Source organism: Maniola jurtina, chromosome 3 (genome assembly GCF_905333055.1).
Source record: "Maniola jurtina chromosome 3, ilManJurt1.1, whole genome shotgun sequence".
NCBI classification, from domain to species: domain Eukaryota; kingdom Metazoa; phylum Arthropoda; class Insecta; order Lepidoptera; family Nymphalidae; genus Maniola; species Maniola jurtina.
The window spans coordinates 13,806,953-13,814,287 of NC_060031.1; the positions used below are offsets into that span (position 1 = coordinate 13,806,953).

Sequence of the window (7,335 nt, forward strand, 5' to 3'; positions counted from 1 at the left end):
GGGAGGCATAATATGGAGCTAGGAATCAACATAGCTTAGGAAGACAAATCGTTGTTAAATAATAATGTGAATACTCGTAAATAGCTGGTTTTGATTTTATTTCTATAACTATTCATATTTATGGCAAATATGAAGTTTTATTACTGTACTTGTGTGACAATGTATTTTTTATTGATGAAAACAACGCAAATAACTGTGTTAGGTATCTATTGTATATAAAAAATAATTCATTCAAAAGAATGTAAATATAGTCAATTAGAAGTTTTTATAAGACCTAGTTCCCCGTACTATAAGTATTTGTATTTCATTTATATAAATATTTATTTTCATCTCTAGTCATACTACCAAATAAACTGTGTTTGTAATAGGTGCATTCATGTAATATAACATTGTGTTTGTTTATTTTTTGTTTTACACGCGGATTATGAACAAGCACCGGGATAAAATATCCTAGCGTACCTATAACCTATCATCAGAAAAAAAATCCTTTAGAATCGATCCTAGAGCTTGATCTGAAATTCATGCGAACATAGCGAAATTACAATAAATCGCAATTTTTTTCAGTTACAATGTTTTCGCACATAAGTTTTTCATATTTTCTACGGGTGTATAATTATAATTATTATCTGCACCTATAAAGCGATAAACTGACTGACTGACATACCAACATATCAATGTACAGCTTAAAACTTGAGAAATTATGTGTAGGTTTTCTCTACATTTTAGGCTCTTACTAAAAATGATTCTCAGAAATGTCTTCCGAGCAAAGCCAGGGTGGGTCAGCTAGTTGTTATATTAATTTGTACCTATAAAAGGATATACTGACTGACTGACATATCAATTTACAGCTCAAAATTTGACAAAGTATGTGTAGATTTTCTCTTTAGACTCACACTAAGACACAATTTTAAGAAATTTCTCCCGAGCGAAACCGCGGGTAAAATATATCATAGACAGTCATAAGGTGTAATAAAGGGCTATTATCCGGTGGTGGTTGCGCAAGCGCCGCTGTTCGCACGGGCCGCACGTAGATGCGCTTTCGCTCTGCTAACCTAATGGCCCTGCCGACGATCATCATCTCACTCCTTTTCTCACTCTAAACTATTGATATATAACATTCAAGATATACTTGAAATTTTAAATTGAAACTTTAAGTAACGGCAGTATGTAACATCGTAGACCCCTAATGGATTACCCAATTATAGTGTTTTTTTGTTTAAATTGTTGGGATAGTGAAAGAGATCACAAAATGATAAAAGTTCCTAAACATTATTGTTTTTATCGTACGACTGCCCATTTTATTAAGCTCTAGTTTTTCAGCAGTACCTGCCTACTCTACTAAAATTACGATCTACTTATATGTATAGCCTACGAGTAAAGCTAGTAAGTAAAATTATATTAACTTAAACTTATATATGTATTGACTTTATATTTACTAATCGGTCCATTGACTTATCTTAATTCTAGTTATCAGTTTTTATTAGACGGCACTTTGTTCTTGTTGTTTATATTAGGTATATAGCACTAGCTCTACACTTTCGCTTATTCATTCATTAGGCTTTTATTGTTAAAGTACTTAATAAATGAGATTTAAAAGTTGCAAAAAAACGTGTGATTTAATTTTTTTTTAATAAATTTATAATGGATATTGTAACTTTTTGGTATATGACGACCCTTGTACGAGTGCCATAATTTGACATTTCGCAGGAACTGTGTATCTTTGGTGGCTTCGGCACAGCTTTGGTGTGTGTATCAATGTTATCTACGTACATGTTATATAATGAAAAACTTACGAAATACTTAGTTTAATTTATTTATATGAGTCGCGCTTGCATTGTTTTTATGCTAATTAACGAACTGACGCCTAATTCGCACAGTTTCCTTTGTTTTCGCTTTTACAATAAGGCCGAAGGTTTTAATTATTTTATTTCACTGTGTGCAAAATATTTAAACCTTCATTATTATAAAGCTGGGCATTATTTAAAGTAATTTTGTCGTATTTTAATGGCACGCGCACATTGTTATTTTTCTTTATCTTTTCGCAGCGTTCTAAAATCACCATGGACTCTGGGGACAGTGGTCTATAAATTAAAAAAAAACTAGGCTTTTCTCACTAGAATCAGCTTTCTGAAATCGTGGTAGAATTAAACAAAACGGTAGCGCGTATAAGCCCTCATAAGCCTATGGGAAGTAAAATAAAACATTTGCATAGATTTTAATGAATAATTGATGTGGATATCTAATGTAATAATTATAGGTGATGTCGATTGACCTATAAAAATTTCATGGTAGTTTATCGGTAGACTTGAATGCTTTTTCAGCGATTTTTATGCATTAAATTTTAATCTTGCTTCAAAGCATATACTTATCGTTACATAATAAACCACACTTTTCTCTGCCTAGATAGGTACAAATTATTTGAATCCCATAGTTCTGTAGCTAGGTGTAATTATATGATGGGCCTCTACACCAACCCTTATTATGTGATTATACACATCCGCTATGATACATGATCTTATAAACCATAATTGTTACGTGATTTTGGAAAACGAGAATTTCTATGAGATGCAGTCACAGAATCTTGAGTTTTTTTTTAAATACGAAAATTAAGGAAAATTAACATCCACTGATAATAAATAGATAAGGTTTTAAGTTTTGATGTAGGGGGTAACTAATCGTATTATAAAAATTCTTACTAGTCACATACTTTAACACTGTCCCGAGTGATAGTTAATTGTTGATAAAAATCTCTTATTTTCTTCTGCTTCATTGTACTTAAATATTTTATCGCTTGGCGGCACGTCTTTGCCGGTTGGATGGTAACTAGCCACGGCCGTAGTCTCTCCTACCAAACCAGACGTATCTACCGAAACCAGTGTAATAGTAATTTAATAATAATATTATCATTAAATAAGTTAGAAGGGAACGGGAAGGATAATTTCGTACTATTAGTCACAACAATAAAAATAACCATTGTTCGTTGCAAATTATAAGGCAAATATGTATTAAAAAGCAATTTAAGCCAAATTGATAACTGAGCCTTGGTACAAACCAAACAACATGTAAGTTTGATACCAAAGATATTTAAGTAGAGGATAGAGTAGCCATTCCGAATATGTATTTTCACAGAATAATTATTATAAAATAGGTATGAACTTTACTTCAATAGAGACATGTAGATTTCTTTACAATTTGAAAACGAACAGTAGAGCAGATAGTAGACAAATGCCTTGTTGTTAAGGTACTGTACCCACAGTAATATGTATCAATCACAACTTTTGCAATACAGGCCGATTTCGTATTTAATTCGCGGTCAGAACTCATAACATTCATCATAACAGCGGGTTCACGATCTTGATACCTACTAATTCACAAATAAATCTTGCGCTATGCAATTTAGAGCGGGGCCAATGATTTTGATTACGTCACTTTACTAATATAAGCTAGAACATATAGGTATATAGCGAAATTGAAGATTGACCCTAAGGTAACTATTCTAAAATAAAAATATTCTACAAAAAAATTACATTTAGTTGTTAGGTAAGGTTGTTTCAGAGAAAGAAGGTAGCCAACGAAGAGAGCTCTCCATTTCTTCCACGTAGGTAGAGAAGATTAGAATAACCGGTTTAACTTGACCTTCGGATTCAGGGCCAGATTTGTGTTTTTGGACTGACCTGGAAACGCACTGGATTGAAAAGAGAAACGATTGCATTCCACTTTTGCGTTTACTTAATGCAAGAGAAATGGACTAAATCGGTTTTATTATTTCTTTTTTTTATAATAAAAAAGAATATTAGCCTATAAAAGAATATTATCATAACTATATAGGTTTCCCCTCCAATAAGCTGAAAGCTTGTTTTAGGATCAGGTACGACAATAATGCATCGGTGGGGTTTGAACCGCCGACCATTCGGAGTTCAGTCCGCTCCTTAACCGTAGAGCTATTCAAGCTTTTATTGTTCCATAGGTAATCTAAGATTTCAGTCTGATTTTACTCTAAATCTAAGGTAACTTAAATATAAAAAAATCAAGTAGGTACGTAATAATTTTTCTTCTAACTGTGTTTTAAAACTTTACAGCTCCCATAGTTTATTTTTAAAAAGGCTGTGACACACAGACGTGCAGATGGACTGGAGGAAAATATGAAAGACTAAACAACTAATTTTACTAAAACTAACTCCATAGTTGGTAGTAAGTAACAACGATCTAACAATTTGTAAATGCCTTCCTTGGGTTGCCTTTTAAACGCTTAATTACCCTACAAAACCATTTAAAAACAATAATGTGGTGAAGTAATTTCCAATATGCCTCATCCTTTTGTAAAGATAATAAAAAGATAATAACGCTTACTACAAATATGAGGAATGTGTCGTTTGTCTATTAAAACCCCCCTTATCTTCGTGAAAGGAAAGAAAGGTCACATTAGCGACCGTTCCCTAAAATATGTTGTCAAACCGCGATAACATCCTGATAACACAGCACACTTTGTTAAGTAGCGATCTATTTGTTGACCTACACGCATACCGATATTTAGGCCAGCCGCATGTTATCAGAAAAAAATGGTCAAGTGTGAGTTGGACTCGCACACAAAGGGTTCCGTACCATCGTACAAGAAATAACACTTTTTATTTCTTCGATTGATATGTAAACACTTGGTCACTTCTTTTATAAAGCGACAATACTAATTTATAATCACAGCATAATAATGACTCCTTAAATACATCCCATTAACGGCTAAACAAACCAAAACTGCTTATTTATGATGTTTTGATTTACAACCCTTGATCCTTTTTATTTATCACCCGAATCGAATATCAATCGAATTTTGACGTACGACAAATATTATTAACTTCTTCTAAATCCTAACATGTTTCTGATTTTTATTCGAGGACTATTTATAATAATAATAATAATATAATGAGAGTAAGTTATATAGATAATAATAATAACGTTTATTTACAAAAGAAAGATTCACAAAGGTATGACATGGACCCCTAACTCCCAAAAAAGTATAGACTATGTTAATGGAGTTAGTGCCTTCCCTGTTGCATTTGCTCTAATTTAACTAAAAGTAAAGTACGAATAAGTAAAAGTAAAGAAATTAAGATTAAGTTAATATAAATGAATAAAAGTATTTGTGTAGTATGGTGTGCTGTGTGTGTGTGTGTGTGTGTGTGTGTGTGTGTGTGTGTGTGTGTGTGTGTGTGTGTGTGTGTGTTATGGCTAGAGATTTAACAGAAGTTCAGTGCGCGGAATCTACGTGGAAAATTCCCCTTTAACAAACAATCTAGGCGGAAATTTCGCTTAGGTTCTGCGACTTTGGGAAGAAGTGCAGTTGCACTAAAGAAAAAGTTGATGAAATTACGCATCAAAATCTAAACCACTATTAAAAGTCTTAAAACCAACGATATAATAGTATGTTAGTATCGTATAATGTATTTATACGGTATACCTTAATAAAGAGAACTGATTAAAACATTGGGAACTTACTAAAGGAACCCTTCGAAGGGACGGACGTCCAAATTCAATGTGTTTGCGGCTCACATTTTTATACCTGAGAAATTACTAGGACGAAAAAACATACGTCCAAATTCGATGTGTTTGCGCGAGCTCATACGAACGAAGGTTTATACCTATCGTAAATAGTACGATACCTGTGCCTTTCCGTGCCCCCATATCGTTAGTCGCGGTCCAATCAAAACCTCGTAAAGTGTAATGGTAATCTACTCGTTTGATATGGGAACGGGCTTTTCGAATAGTGTAGGAGTCGTCTTGAACTTTGACCCCATCAATCTTCCTTGACCAAGGATATAGTATTCTTCAGTTGCTACTATTCACTTCTTTCTTTAGCGATTCCAAGCCACTTTGTTTCTTGCGGTTGCGTTAGTATTTTACCATGTTTTACTGTGGTCGCCATGAAGGTTCTCCACATTCCTCAAATAGGTATATGCTTACGAAGGGTTTCACTTCTTCGTTTCTGATACGTAACTCTAATACATGTAATTAACTTGAATATCCTTTCGGCATATTGTGTGAGTCTCCAAAGCGAGAGGATTAGATTATATATTCGTCATTTAGACAAAGCTTTCTACCAAAAGCTCTATCATTTATACCCATTAACGTATCAGTGTCAGTCACTAATATTTTCTCCCTCTCCCCTCATTAGTCATGACTGAGGATATCTCCTCTTCCTCTCTTTCACCTCCTTGGCAAGACAACATTTTGCGGTAAATGATCTCCTACTATCGAGAAAGCCACCTGTATAGCATCGTATGGGTTAAACGTGCTAATCTTTTGATCGATTACAAAAAATTAAAATAGGCGAAACCTGCGCAGTAGTAATAATTTATCGATGTATTTGGTAGTAGTAGAGGCGCTATTTTGTCGATGGTACCTCGCGATAGTTCGTCAGCCAACCGTTTCATGTGCTTTTGTGTCACACGCAGTAAGTATGCAAGAGCAATCTATGCCCAAACACATATCAACTCAAAGCCTTTGCTATGTACTTTTAAATACATAGCAAAACCTCTCTTTCTTTACCTGAAACCAACTGTATCTATTAATAGACATTCAAAATTTTGGTGGTTCTAAAATCTATTGCCTCTCTCTCAGTCTATAAGATCAAAGTGATCTAATATCGATAAACAAAGTATCCTTTAATCGATAAAACAAATCATTCTCTATTCCTTGAGCACCAAGGTTCATAATATTTTTTTTGTTTTATTCTTTACCATCCTCCAACATTGGACAAACATCATGTTACGGATTAAACCGTGTGTGAAGAACTGTTGTTTCCTATGCTTATTGTGTTTTATGGGCGAGTGTTTCATGGTACATACGTTCCGGTGTATCATAATTATTTCGATGAGCGTTTTTTTTCTTTACTCCGTACAAAAAGTTGCGTGATGTTACGAAAGCTTTTAATGGTTTAATTCTAGTAAAAAATGTTTTGAATACAAAAGTAATTCTTTACTTCGCATTGCATTTTAAACGTATCTTCATTAAGAAATAGATGAAAAGTTGTTAGTTTAATTTAATTTTTTAAGTCTACTGCTATATTTTATTCAAAATACATAATATGTATATTCGTGCGTCGGAATATAAATATATTTAAAAGGAAAACGTGACTGACTGACTGAATGACCAACGCACAGCTCAAACTACTGGATGGGTTGGACTGAAAGGCATGCAGATGCTATTATGACGTAGACAGTGCTAAGAAATGATTTTTTGAAAATTCAACCCCTAAGAGGTTAAAATAAGGGTTTGAAATTTGCGTAGTCGCGGGCATAAGCTAGATTTTTATAAGCTTTCTCAAACTGGATAGAAAGTGGG

At 33.6% G+C, this 7,335-nt stretch overlaps 1 protein-coding gene across 8 annotated transcripts in view; it reads left to right on the top strand.

Annotated features, from left to right (window-relative positions):
• Window positions 1-7,335, top strand: part of LOC123881104 (E3 ubiquitin-protein ligase HECW2) — a 128,351-nt gene that overhangs the window by 89,897 nt on the left and 31,119 nt on the right. The window lies entirely within an intron of this gene.